The 14,936-nt window shown below is 39.9% G+C and overlaps 1 protein-coding gene across 3 annotated transcripts in view; it reads right to left on the bottom strand.

The window, feature by feature from the left end:
- TTBK2 (tau tubulin kinase 2) overlaps positions 1 to 6,425 on the bottom strand; it is a 166,688-nt gene extending 160,263 nt beyond the window's left edge. The window contains exon 1 of one of the 3 annotated variants that reach the window (XM_042942273.1): positions 6,274 to 6,425. The gene's annotated coding sequence lies outside the window, so the exon portion shown is untranslated. Of the gene's footprint in view, positions 1 to 5,869; positions 6,246 to 6,273 lie in introns of those variants that run through there. The other 2 variants (XM_042942272.1, XM_042942271.1) reach the window with 2 other exon arrangements.
- Positions 6,426 to 14,936: the final 8,511 nt, after the last annotated feature.

Genomic DNA, 14,936 nt, shown 5'->3' with positions numbered 1-14,936 from the left:
ACACAATAGATGCTGAACAAATATTTAATGAACAAATGGATGAGGCTATTACAATAGTTCCAAGGAGAGATAATGAGGTTCAGAGCTGCCACATGTTTAAGGAGAGGTAATGAAGTGAAAAGAGGCTAAGTTAAGGTACTTACAATAGAAATAAAAAGGAGAGATTCTGTGCAGGTAGAACCAGGGGGAAAAGGAAACCAAAATATATACATACATAATGAGATTTTTGAGCTTGGGCAACTGATTAAATAATAATACCTTCATTTGTAGAACTAAAGCACTTAAAAGAGGGCTGACTTTTGTCTTGGACATGTTGGATTTTCTAAGTGCTAAACAAGCGCAGCAGAAATGAAGTCCTAATCTAGTTTACTATCTACCATACGAATTAGCTTCCAGATGATTTTTTCAAATCAAATTTCATGAGAGGCAAGAGTCTCTTTAGCTATTCATTTTTTCCTACTTCCTCCCCTCATCTCTGCCTCATTAGTCATTGCAAAATGTTGATAAAACCATTTCTGAAGTATTTTAGAAACTAGGCCCTTAATGGATCAAAGAAAGTAAGAAAGAGGGTCTTTCCAACTTAATATATAATATATAACATGTATAAAACTAAATGTCAGACAAATATTAACAAAATACAGTATTTAAATGAATAAGACAAGGAAAACAATGTGAAATCACTTTTTTAAAAAGGCAATTATCTTGAAACTGCAGAAAGAAGAAAAGACAAATGTAAAAAAATGATAAAAGGAAGCAACCAAGTGTCCATCCATTGATGAATGGATAAAGAAGTGGTATATATACACAATAGAATATTTCAGCCACAAAAAACAATGAGATCTTGGCATTTGTGACAACATGATGGACCTAAGGGGTATTTTGCTAAGTGAAATTAGTCAGACAGAAAAGGACAAATACCATATTATTTCACTTATATATGGAATCTAAAAAACAAAACAAATGAACCAACAAAAAAGCATTAACAGACCCATAAATACAAAGAACAAACTGAGGGTTGCCAAGGGCAGGGGGCAAAATGGGTAAAGGGGAGTGGGAGGTACAGGCTTCCAGTTATGGAATGAATAAGTCATGGGAATAAAGGGTACAGCATAGGAAATATAGGCAATGGTACTATAATAGCACTGTATGGTGACATATGGTAGGTACACTTGTGGTGGGCATAGTGTTACATATAAGTTGTGTACATATGAAACTAAAGTAACATTTTGTACCAACCATACACTTCTATATAAAAAAAATGATAAAAAGCATTCTGGTAAAAATACATATAATGGCAAATAAATTTTCTATTTCAAACATTTAAAAACACCAATTCTTATTTTCATTAAGATGCAAACTTTCTATAAAACAAAAATGCTGATTCCTAAAACACAGTTAAATCCTGAAAGCTTACCAGAGAGAGTGAAAAACTACCACCTCCCATTCTTTTTCTTTCTTTTTTTTTTTTTTTTAATCTTTACTTCTTTATTTTTGAGAGAGAGGGAGAGAACTCAGGGAGGGGCAGAGAGAAGGGGAAGGATAGAGAAAAGGGAAGGGGCAGAGAGAAAGTGAGACACAGAATCTGAAGCAGGCTCCATCCACGCTCTGAGCTGTCTGTGTAGAACCCAACTCGGGGCTTGAACCCACAAACCATGAGATCATGACCTGAGCTGAAGTCGGATGCTTAACTAACTAGGCCACCCAGGCTCCCCTACCACCTCCTATTCTTCAGAAGACACTAAAACACCTCAGATTCTTTTCAAAGAATACTTAATTTTTTGTAATGTTTATTTTTGAGAGAGAGAGAGAGCGTGTGCGCACACATAAGGGGGGAGGGGAGGCGGAGAGAGAGCATAGGAAGCAGGCTGACAGTAGAGAGTCTGATGCAGGACTCTAACTCACGAACCATGAGATCATGACCTGACCTGAATTTGAAGGCTTAATGAACTTAACCACCCAGGTGCCCCATAACACTTAATTTTTTACCATGGGAAGTTTAAATCTAAGTGAAAGTGAATTTCTTAATACAATAAAAAGGAACTATCAACATCCCAAAACATCGAGGATCTCATATACAAAGGTTAAAAAAAAAAAAATCATGAAAAAAATTCAATACAAGTCCAACTCTTGATTTCACCTGAGGTCATGATCTCACAGTTTGTGAGCTCCGTCTCTGCATAGGGCACTGTGCTGGCAGTGTGGAGCCTGCTTGGGACTCTCTCACTCCATCTCTCTCTGCTCCTCCCCTGCTTGTGCTCTCTCTCAAAATAAATAAACATTAAAAAAAAAAGCAGACAAACAGAACAGGGGCGCCTAGGTGGCTCAGTCAGTTGAGTGCCTGACTTCAGCTCAGGTCACTCATTATCTCACTGTTTATAGGCTAAAGCCCCATGTCCAGCTCTGTGGTGACAGCTCAGAGCATGGAGCCTGCTTCAGATTCTGTGTCTCCCTCTCTCTCTGACCCTCCCCTGCTTGTGTTCTATCTCTTTCTCTCTCAAAAATTAACAACATTAAAAAAAAAAAAGAACATATAAAATAACCACAAAGAGAAGAATAATTATGTTTATCATAGTCATAAAACATAAATGAAAATATACCAAGAAATCTGCTTAAAAATCACCGATTTAAAAGATGAAATTTTCTGGCAAAATTGACATTCACATTACGTAAATAATTTAATTTCAGTATGTATTTTAGAGATTTTTATTTTTTTTAAGTAATCTCTAGACCCAAGGTGGGACTTGAACTCACAACCCCAAGATCAAGAGTCACATGCTCCACCAGCCAGCCACCCTTCAACCTGTATTTTAAACCTACAATAAGATCACCAGATATTAAGGAAGACAGAAACTTTTTTTTTTGAGAGAGAGAGAGAGAAAGAGCGCAAGGGGCAGGGGAGAGAGGCAGAGAAGGAGAAGGAGAAAGAGAGAGAGAGGGAGAGAAAAAGAGAGAGAGAGGGAGAGAGAATTGCACACAGTCTACATGACCAAGCAGAGCCTGACACGGGGCTTGATCCCACAACTTGGGATCACAACCTGAGCTGAAATCAGAGTCCAACACTCAAAAGATTGAGCCTCCCAGGCACCCCAAGGAAGACAGTAACTTCTGAGTGGCAATACTATATGTTTGTACATATGCTCAAAAGTTAGCTCTAAAATACTCAACTTTTTCATACAGACTTAAAGACTCCTGTCTCAAACATGGAAGTATGACATTTAACCTGAAAACACTGAGCATTTACAAATAAAAGTTATAAAAGTATTTTCAACACAAGGATTCTATCCACTGAAGCCTCAGGTGGGGTGGGGGTGGTGGTGGCGGGGGTTAGAATCCACCACTGCCATCGCTATTATTTACAATACACTGCATAACAACAACAAAAAAAGGACGACAAGGAAGTAAAATAGCATAAATATGTTTAATTTCAAAAATTCATACATTGAAGATATCCTGCAATATTACTAATCAAATAAACGGACACAACTCCAGCTATATGTTGAGTATTTCTCAAAAACCTCAAGAAGAGAAAAAAAAAAAAAGGAATACATGACTAGAATCATTGTGAGTAACTTAAATTGTAAAGTTTAAATTATAAAGCCCAAATCGTAAAGTTGTTTGTCACATATCTATAAAAGAATTTTTCTACAGGAGACTTCTTTAAGAGTGGGGAAGGATGTAAGCTATATTTTCCATTAATTCTAAAAGGCTATTTTATTTCGTGAATCAATTCAACCCACACTAGTTCAATAATGGTCATTAAAATTTTCCCCTTGTTATACATTGCTTTTTGTTTTTAGGCAACAAACATTCATTAACTCACAGAGTTTCTGAGGATTAGGAATCTAAGAGTGTCTTAGTTGGGTGGTTCCAGGTCAAAGTCTCTCACAAGTTGCAATCAAGTTGTCATCTCTATATAGTACTTTTTAAGGTTATAAAACATAAAGAATTGACTGCCCCTGTCAAAGTTAGATTCCATGATAGTGAACTAAGCTCTGTAAGATTTGTTTACATTGAAAAACCAACAATCTATCACTAATTATCACCTTTTAGCCCATTTTTTTGAGGTAAAATACTTTCAAATTTGTCTAAATTATACAAACTTCACTTTCAACTCTACATTTAAAACTATTTGAAGCCCTATATAATTGAGTTCAATTTGCTAAAGCAAATGAGCGTGTTCTCATGGAGATTTCCTGAGGCATTAAAATAATCAGTATTTTTTTAAGTCAAAAAAAGACACAAAATCTGAAATCATATATAGTACAATAGAGAATTTACTAAATTATGTATTAACCACAGTACAAGAGCATAAGCAAGATCTATTATTTTTAGCCCCTTAACTGAAGATCAGATTTATTTCAATTTGATATTATAAATTAAATTAATGAAGCTAGGGGCTTCAATTTCTTTTATGTTTCTAAAACTGAAAGAGAAAAAAACATTTCCTAACATTCTATCATAAAAGAATGAGAAACTTTCCTTTATAAGCATGCTTCAGACATCCCTTTCAGTGCCTTGATCTAAGATACATCATACAGGAAAACATAACCTTCTAAATTAAAGGTTCCTTTTGGTATGTTTTCAATTTGAATGGATCACAATATGCCATGGAAATGAGTACACTTATTATTTGAAAAATTTCTAGAGTTAGTTCTTCAAGATTAGTCATATTAGTAATATTTGTCAACATTACTGTTTCTTTATAAGAAATACATAACATTCAATTCCCTCGATACTTTAAAATCAATCTCCCATCTCTCCTTTCCCCCCAAAGAGAACATTATTCTACTGAGCCAAAAGAAAACAGCAAACACATCTTTCTTTGTGGTCTACTCTGGCAAATCAGTGTTTAGAAACCAATGCAACTGTTATTAATGGCTCAGAACACACACTAACAAAACACAGAGTGGATTCTCCCTGCGTGTATGTGTACATGCGCCCATTCATAATAATGTGATCCTCGTGTATTTCAGTTTTTTTGGATTTCAAAATCTCAATTTCTACTGAATACCAAAACATCTTTACATAATACATAGACTATAAGAAAACTGCTCTCTCTCATGTTTAAAGAACAATTTCTAAAGCTAAGGATGAGAAGAGTTAATACCGGGATTGCTGCCACCTATCAACTTTAATTCAAAGCAAAGTACAACTCAATGTCATTTTTACCTCCAATGCAGCCACGACTGAAACAAAATTAACTTCACTGTGCGATAAAGTATCCTGGCATCCAATGGATTATTTACTTCTCTGATTTGACAGTACAAACGTGTGGAGTCTTTTGTCCCTCCCACAGCACCCAGGGTGTCAACATCATCTTAGTCCAGGCAAATGGCAGGCAAATCCTTCAGGTCATTACTTTGCACCTTAAGTACCAGAAAGTCATGGCCTTCATTGTCGTTACTACACAGCAAACACACTGCATAGTCCCATGCCTCCTTCTATTATATTTGGGGAGGCGGGGTGAGAAAGAAGCGCTCAGTGTATCCTGAGAACCCTCTGTGCTCAGCCCTGGTACCAGAAGCTGCATAAATACAAGCAATATATGGGTCACCTACAGAGAGAGAAACAGACGAAGCTTCGTGACCCTCCAAGTTCAGTCAAGACACCGAAAGGCTCTCGGGAAACAGGGCACAAGCCTTCGGGTAAACGGTGTAGAAGCAGACGGTCTCCGAGGTGGAGTGACTAGGTCTGGCACAAGCCCAGGGCGTGGGCAGCTACCGAGGAGACTCTCGTACCCTTCCCCTCCGCACCAGGGTCGGTCACTCCGCGAGGGGTGCGGCTGGAGGAGGGGGTCAGGACTGGGGGAGGGCGGGGCCCGGGGCACCCCAGAGGCGCCCGGGGGGTTCGGGGGGGGGGTGTGTCCTACCTGGGCCGTGGCAGACGCAGGGATTTCGGGCGGAGGGCTCGGATCCAGCTCAGGACCAGGACCGACAGGGATCAACCCTCAGCAGGCGGGACCGCCGCCGCCTGCCCATCCCCCGCCGCCGACTGCGGCGGGAGCCGAGCGCGGCTTCGAGGGCCGGCCGGCTGGGTAGTCCCCTCGGGTACCGTCCGCGTTTACTGGCGGCGGCGGCGGCTGCGGCTGCTGTTAATGCTGCTGCTGGCCGCCCCCAGCCGCTGCTCTTGTGCCAGCCCCTGCTCCTCCTCCTGCCGCCGCCGCCGCCGCCTCGTCCCCACCGCTCCCATCGCCGCTGCGGCGACTACTGCAGCGCCCGCTGACCCGACCCGACGTTATTCTCCCCCTTCGCAACCCGACACAGCCTAGCCCACCTGCCCTGCCAGTGCGCACGCCCACCTCTCCGCCGCAGGTGCTGATTGGAGAGCACGACCCGAACCCGCCACGTCGGTTGGCTGGTCCCATTGCCTATCACGACGGGGGCGGAGAGTCAGGCAGAGAGCGTCTCCGCCCCCCACCGGAGAATTGCCGCTATCTTCAGGTTTGCCTGAGAGGGCGAGTTACCGGGAAAGGAGCATCACAATGGCAGCGCGCGTGCGCGCTGGAATTCTGGGCCTTGTAGTTCCAGCCACAGCCGCAACTGCCCGTGGGTCCGGAGCGTAGAAGTAGAGCTCCTGAGACTAGTGGTTGGCCCACGTTGGTGTCCTCTTAGCTCAGTAGTTAACTTGCTTATAGAGGCATGATTGTGACCCCAGGTTTGGGCTTTTTGGAAGAAAATCGGAAATGCGTTGTCACGATACGAATTTACACTGAAGGAGTCACGAAGAAGGGCCCCAAACCGTGAGGCCCTACCATGCCACCTCCTCAGAACCAGAGCTGCCAGGATCTGGCAAATTGGCGCCATCCCCAGAACCGCCTAACAGGAAGCTAATCACCGGCGGGCACTAGGAAGAGGCCTAATGGTAGAAGGAGGAAAGGAGACCGAGACCTCCAGAAAAGACTACCAGCCTGGAGCCCGAAGTGTCCTTACTGCAACCCGTGAAAAACGAGGCTTCCTTACCTTTTTCAAACACCACTAGCAAAGGATACACAGCCCTTGTGAGGGTCAGGATGGGAATCTAAGCAAGACAATTGCGGGAGTCCCTCGAAGACTTTCAAGGAAAAGCGAGGAGAGCAGGGCTATGAGGCTGTGTGGGATAAATTTGTATTAGGTGTTGTGTCAAGCTCTTTGGTGAAGAGGAAACCTTAAGATTAAACCTCTCTCCCATCCTTACCCACCAGTTTAGAGAAGAAAAATCTCAAAAGAAGTTAAGCAACTTTCCAAGGCCATAAAACTAATTAGTGGCCAAGCCAAAACTCGGGTCTCTTGTTTACTCGTTGTGTTTCAATTATTTATTTTATTTTCATTTGAGAGAGAGAGAGCGCGTGAGCGGGGGAGAGGGGCAGAGCAAGAGAGAGAATCTTAAGCAGGCCCCTCATTCATGGCAAAGCCGGTGGCAAGGGCTGGATCCCACCATCCTGGGATCTTGACCTGAGCCAAAATTAACAGTCAGATGCTCAAGACTGAGACACACAGGTGCCCCTAATTTATTTTAAGTAATCTTTATACCCAACATAAGACTTGAACTCACAACCCCAAGATCAAGAGTTGCTCGCTCCTCTGCTTGAGCCAGCCAGACACCTCAAAACTCAGGTCTCTTAAACTTACTCCTGTGTCCAATGCTTTTTTTTATTTAATAATCAAAATGACTCCCAGGAGTCTGCCATGGACTGAAAGGATGCAATGACTTACAAGCTTCATCTTACATTAAATATTTTTCTTCACTCAAGTGACATTATGATTGAAACTAATTAATTGGGAGTATGGAAAGGTTAATAATAAACCCTATGTTCAATCTCAGAACTGTTATAGAATCTGTTTCTTCTTATTCAGGAAATGCCACAGCCTCCCCACATTCTTTAAAAAAAAAACAACAGACACCTCTGTCATGCCTAGATCCTTGGATAAAAAGCAGGACAAAGTGTACATTATGCACATTAAAGGCAATTGATGATGACACAGCTTATCTTGTTCTGTTCAAACTTAAAGAAGCCAAATTGTTTCCTTTCCACTGATTAAAACCACAAGTTGTTTTTCCCATTATTTTGTCCAATGGAATATAGTTCACTTCAGAATATTGGCTGGGCAAGTAATTTGAATTGGAAAGGATTAGGGTTTCTGCAAATGTTTTTCTTTAAAATTAAAGAAGTTTATAGGGAAAAAGTTCAGATTCATTGAAATTATGCCTAGCAATATTTCAAATAGCTATTCTCGGTTCAAGATAGTATTTTTCACTCAGCAAATACAGTGTGTCCTCTTCAAGCTACCCAGATAAAATCTCTGCTATCATGGGTAAGAGTTTTAATTAATGTATTCACAGAACTATTGTTTATTTTAAATGAATCAGTAGGTACAGCTGGATTCTCCAAATATGGAAAGATGATTATTTTTCTGATTGTTATTTTGTAACCAACTCCATTTGCAAATCCATGAAGGGTAAGGTAATAGCAAAGTATGTGAGAAAACAATCCAGTAGCTGCATATCGAGAACAACAAAAATTTTTTAATGCAGTGCAGAGGGAATTGCTCTAGGATGAGTATCTTAAGAATAGGGTACAGTGTATCTCAGAGTAGGAAGTGTAAGAATTAATAGACAGTAATGAATAAATAAATAAATAAATAAATAAATAAATAAATGGTGAAAATGCCACAGGAGTGGGAATCCTATGATACCGGACTGGCCAAAGAAAAGCTCACCAGGTCACCCTTTTCCGTGATCTTTTCCATTTTAGAAGTATTGAGGCAGCTCTTTCTGCCCATGGGTCCTGTCTCTGTGCTTTAATAAGATCACCTTTTTTAAGCCAAAAAAAAAAAAAGTACTGAACTGTCCCAAAAGGCATTTTTCAGTTAGAATAAATGGCAAGGTAATATATTACTGAAGAGCTGGTACTAGTGTTAAGGAATCCCTTTTGAGATAGGTAGATAGATAGATAGATCTCAAATATGTATGTATATTTGAGTGTATCTATTTATTTTGAGAGACAGCAAGCAGGGGAGGGGCAGAGAGAGAGGGGGAGAGAGAATCCCAAGCAGCCTCCTTGCTGTCAGCACAGAGCCCTATGCAGGGCTTGATCCCAGAAACCATGAGATCATGACCTGAGCTGAAATCAAGAGTCAGACGCTTAACCAACTGAGCCACCCAAGCACATATATATATGCATACACATTTTTTTTAAATAAATGTAGTGGCCAGCCTCTAAAATGGCCTCCAATGATCCCTTCTTCCTGGTATGTTCACCCTTGTGTAGTCCTTCCCATACTGAATTGGGCTAATCTGTGTAACTAATAGACTTTTTCAGAAATTATGGTATGTAAATTCCAAGACCATATTGTAAAAGACTTTGCAGTTTCTGCACTATCAACAAGAACCAAATTATTGCTTATTAGAGCCCTAATGCCCATTGACTAATGAATGGATAAAGAAGATGTTGTATATATATACGATGGAATACTACTTGGTGATCAAAAAGAGGGAAATCTTGCCATTTGCAACAATGTGGATGGAACTAGAATTATGTTACTAGTATTAATACTAGTATTATGCTAAGTGAGGTAAGTCAGAGAAAGACAAATACCTTGTGATTTCACCCATATGTGGAATTTAAGAAACAAAACAGGTGAACATAGGGAAAGGGAAGGAAAAATAAGATAAAAACAGAGAGGGCGGCAAACCATAAGAGTCTCTTAAAGACAGAGAACAAACTAAGGGCTGCTGAAGGCAGGGGGCAGTGGTACAGGCTAAATGCGTGATGGGTACTAAGGAGGGCACTTGTGATGAGCACTGGGTGTTGCATGTAAGTGATGAATCACTAAATTCTACTCCTAAAACCATTATTACATTAATGTTAAGTAACTCAGATTTAAAAAAAAAAAAAAAAAAAAAAAGACTTTGCAGCTTCTGCTTTATGCTCTCTTGGATCACTTTCTTAGAGGGAAGCCATTTGCCGTAACATCAGGATGTTTAAGCAGGTGGCCCTTAAGAGTGGCCACCTGGCCAGGAACTGAAGCATTTCAAACAGTCAGCACCAGATTGCCAGCCATGTTAATGAGCCATTCTTGAAAACATATCCTCCACCCTAAGCCAAGCCTTCAGATGACTGCAGGCCCAGCTAGCATCTTGACTGCCATCTTGTGAGATACACTAGTCCAGAACTACCCAGTTAAGCCATTCCCAAAATCCAGACCCACAGAAACCGTGTGATACGACAAATGTTTACTGTCACTTTAAGGACTTAGTTTTGGAGGGCAATTTGTCATGCAGCAATTCATAACCAGTGCAATAAAATTTACAAAAATAAGAGAATGAGGAATGATTCAAGTCTAGGGATATCTGCCCTGGATAACTGAGTCTGAAAGAATGAGGCTCTGGTCCTAGGATCAGTCTTAGAGCACATTCAAGGATAATGAGCAGATTTCAGATTTATGCTGATTCCCCACCTAGAACATAATAGCGCCTTTCAACACACCTTTTTTCTCATAGCACAGAATAAATCACATATTAGAGAATGCTTTTTCTTTCTCTCTACCTCCATTTGTGGCCTCCTCTACCGATCTTTAGACACCCAATGGTTTCCTACTTTCTAACTTCCCCCTAATCCAAACAAAACCATCTAGATGGGTTATTTATATCATTATCAGGAGGACAGCACCACACGGAACAAACTAGGGTGCAATTCAAGGAAAAGAGACCCCTTCCCTTTTGCTTTCCACCTCTCTCTTCAAAAACAAATCTCACTATACCTAGTACACCTAGTATACCTGAAACTAGTCTAATGTTATGTCAATTATACCTCAGCAACAACAACAACAACAACAAATGTCAGAATTGTATACTTTAAACGGGTGGATCATATGGTATATGAATTCTATCTCAATAAATCTGTTTTTAAGAACTCTGCACAATCCTTTGAAGCATGAAACAATAGTGAACTGGTGCTCAAGTATTTCCACAAACCAGGAAACAGCCCTGTTGATAAAATTTTTCATCAATCTAGTGAGCTTCTATTTAAATATTGCTTAATCCACTAAACAAAAATTTTCAGGGCCCATTAATGCCAACTACTCTGCTAGGTACTGGGAAAACAAATATGAATAAACTCAGCCCCTGTCCTTAAGGGTTTCACGATGGATCAGCAAACATGCAAATCCTTTTACAATGCATTGCAGTAACAACAATGATAGAGGTATATTCTGTATCATATATAGATGCTCTAGAACAGGAGTCAGTAAACTATAGCCTACAAGCCAGCCAAATCCTTAGGGTCCTCTAAAAGCTAGACCTCTTTAAGCCAGTGTTAGTTGCATTCTGATTTTGACAGAGATGCATTCATACCAAATATGTTAACTACGTCAAGTATTTGTGGGGTTTTGTTTTATTTTAGAGAGAGAACATGAGTGGGATCATGACCTGAGCCAAAATCAACAGGTGGACTGGGCACCTGGGTGGCTCAGTCGGTTAACTGTCTGACTTCTGCTCAGGTCATGATCTCACGGCTCATGAGTTTAGGCCCCGTGCTGGGCTCTGTGCTGACAGCTCGGAGACTGGAGCCTACTTCAGATTCTGTGTCTCCCTCTCTCTCTGACCCTCCCCCGTTCATGCTCTGTCTCTGTCTCTCTCTCAAAAATAAAGATTAAAAAAAAAAAAAAAGATTCTCTCTACAAAAAAGAAAAAAGAATCAGACACAACCAACTGAGCCACCCAGGCACCCCACAAGTATTTATGTTTTTGAAATCAACTTCATCTTTTGTTGTGAAAGGCTTTATAATATTTTAAATTTCAAGAAGAAATAAGCAAGAGAAACCTAGGGGTGGGAGGATATACTCAGTTTTGAGTATGTGTATCTATTACCTTTTAACATATTGAATATCAGTTTGTGTTTGATAATAATTAAAATAGAGTGTAGTATCAGAGAAGATGAACACTGATTAGAACTAGTAAAATTAGAAAAGAAACTAAAAGTTAGTTTGCAGTTGCATTTATAAAATACTAATTATAAGCATGTTTTCATTTTTATTTTTTGAGAGAGAAAGAGGAGAGGGGCAAAGGGAGAGGAAGAGAATCTTAAGCACACTCCACACCCAGCACAGAGCCTGACACGAGGCTCAATCTCACAACCGTGAGATCATGACCTGAGCTGAAATTAAGAGTCGGACACTTAACTTACTGAGCCACCCAGGTACCCCTCTGTTTGTTTGTTTGTTTGTTTGTTTTGAGAAAGGGAGAGAAAGTGTGAACGGGGAAGGGGCAGAGAGGGAGGGAAAGAATCAAGCAGCCTCCATGCTGTCAGCGCAGAGCCCCACTCAGGTTCAATCAAATGGACCTTGAGATCATGACCTAAGCCAAAATCAGGAGTGGGTGGCTTAACCAACTGAGCCACCCAGGCACCCCTATAGTTAGCAAATTTCAAATGACAAAGTGGTGAGGTAATGTGATTCCTGGTGTGTTCCTATGATGGCCTGGAAAAGGTTCAGTGAATTTCAGTCTGGTTCAGCAATAAACTACTGGAAACATGGGACATCTTTCTGGGATTTTCAGGCTCTACTGCCTGGAAGACTAACTGGCTGGGGATGCTAATAGCGCACCCTAGTGATCATAGTATTCCACTGCCAGCTATATTGAAATAAAACAGAATGGTTTCTTCTATCTTATCTTACTGACGAAAGCAAATTATCCAATGGCTAGGGATTTTTATAATTTTTAAAAACCTGATGATCATGATGACAAAGATGATCTTTAAAAATATTTTCCTGGTGGTGATATTTGGGCACTGTATGTTCTGCAAAATAAAATATATTTGCAGATGCCAAATAAAATTCCCAGAAATTTATTGGGTATTTACATCAAGGTATTGTATGGTATCTTATGGAGGATTAAAAAAATATTAGATGTTGTTCCTATATAGACAATTTTGAATTATATTTTTTGGTACATATATCTTATTTCTTTCTATAAGTATAGAAGAATCATTTCTTACACTATGTATTTTCCATACTTTCTTCACTTTGTATTTATTAAATACACTCGGTATTTTTAAATGAATGAATGCAAAAAATTAAATACTAATAATACAAAAATACAAGTGCCCTCATACTTTGTATTAACTTCCAAACAAGTGCTGTCACCACCTTTGGGTTTGTCTTTTTCTGCATCTTTTGTATTAAGATGATTATATATTGCTCTTTGATTTTCTTTACTTCTTACCCAGAAACATAACGAAGGATGATTATTAGAAAACAAACAGGGGCAGCACCTGGTGGCTCAATGGGTTAAGTGTCTGACTTCGGCTCAGGTCATGATCTCACAGTTTGTGAGTTCATGTCCTGCATCAGGCTCTGTGCTGACAGCTTAGAACCTGGAGCCTGCTTCAGATTCTGCGACTCCCTCTCTCTCTGCTCCCTACTCCCTTTCCCCCAACTCACGCTCTGTCTCTCTCAAAAATAGACATTAAAATTTTTTTTAAAAAAAGAAAAAAATTCCCTGTGATTTTTTTCTACCTGTGTGGAGGTTACAGAAGAAAAGAGAAAGAGAAAAGAGAAAAATCCGGCTAAATTTACTGTAATAACAATATAGAGCCAGAAACTGGAGTTTTTAGGTTCCGGGGCCAGTCTGTCTTTATACACAGCATTCAAATAGGGTCCTTGCCTATTCTCAGCACTGCATCCATCATTGGGTGTCCATAAGCTTGCTCTGGTTAATTCATGGTTGCAAGTAAGTGTTGGTGACTAGATTCAGTTGAAGATGAACTCTAGCCTACCCTCTTGAGGAAAGATGTTATCCTTATACCTCCTTTTTTTTTTTTTTTTTTTTTTTTTTTTTTGCAAAGTAAATTGAAGTTTTATTTTACTTGTTCACACAGATTTTTAAGGAATCCATTTCTGGAAAAATAAAATTTTGAAACCTTCAATTCTAGTTGGAATAGGGAGTTTGGAAATAGACTCAACTATGTTTAATATATGATAAAAATGGCATTTCAAAGAGTTGAGACAAAGATAGATCTTTATAGAACTTGTGTTCAGATGACCAAAAACAGCCATTTGAAAAATATAAAAATAGGGGTGCCTGGGTGGTTCAGTTGGTTAAGCGTCTGGCTCTTGGTTTCGGCTCAGATAATGTTCTCACAGTTTGTGGGTTCAAGCCCCACATTGGTCCCTGCACTGACAGTGTGGAGCCTGCTTGAGATTCTCTCCCTCTCCCCTTTCTCTGCTCCTCCCCCACTTATGCTCCCTCTCTCTCTTTCTCAAAATAAATAAATAAACTTTAAAAAAATTTTAAAAAGGAAAATATACAAGTAAAATACGGCCACAGTCAAAAATAAAGTCCATATGGATCAGAGATGTAAATGTCAACAATGAAACTATACAAGCACTAGAAGAAAACATGGATGGGTTTCTTTAAACCTGGGTGAGAAGAAGCTTTTAAACTATGACTCAGAATCCAAATGTAATGAAAACAAATTGAAAGACTACTACAAAACTTTAAATATCTTTCCATGACATGAATCACCATAAAGTAAAAATGACCAAAATCAAATATTTGGAATGTGTTTCACGGATAAGAGATAATATCTTGAATATATTAAAAACTCTTAAAAATCCAGGTTATGGGGGAGAACAAAAAACAATAGAAAAATAGACAAAACAAACATATTCACCACTTGGCTAAAATTAAAAAAGACTAATAGCACCAAACATTTGAGGATAGAGCAACCAGAACTCCCATATATTGCTGGTTGAAATGTAAAAGGGTCCATCCACATTGAAAAAAATATATCTGGAAGTTTCTTTAAAACTGCACATACATGGGGCGCCTGGGTGGCGCAGTCGGTTAAGCGTCCGACTTCAGCCAGGTCGCGATCTCACGGTCCGTGAGTTCGAGCCCCGCGTCAGGCTCTGGGCTGATGGCTCGGAGCCTGGAGCCTGTTTCCGATTCTGTGTCTC

Source organism: Panthera leo, chromosome B3, assembly GCF_018350215.1.
Source record: "Panthera leo isolate Ple1 chromosome B3, P.leo_Ple1_pat1.1, whole genome shotgun sequence".
Lineage (NCBI taxonomy): Eukaryota > Metazoa > Chordata > Mammalia > Carnivora > Felidae > Panthera > Panthera leo.
This window is presented reverse-complemented; position numbering and strand designations above follow the sequence as displayed.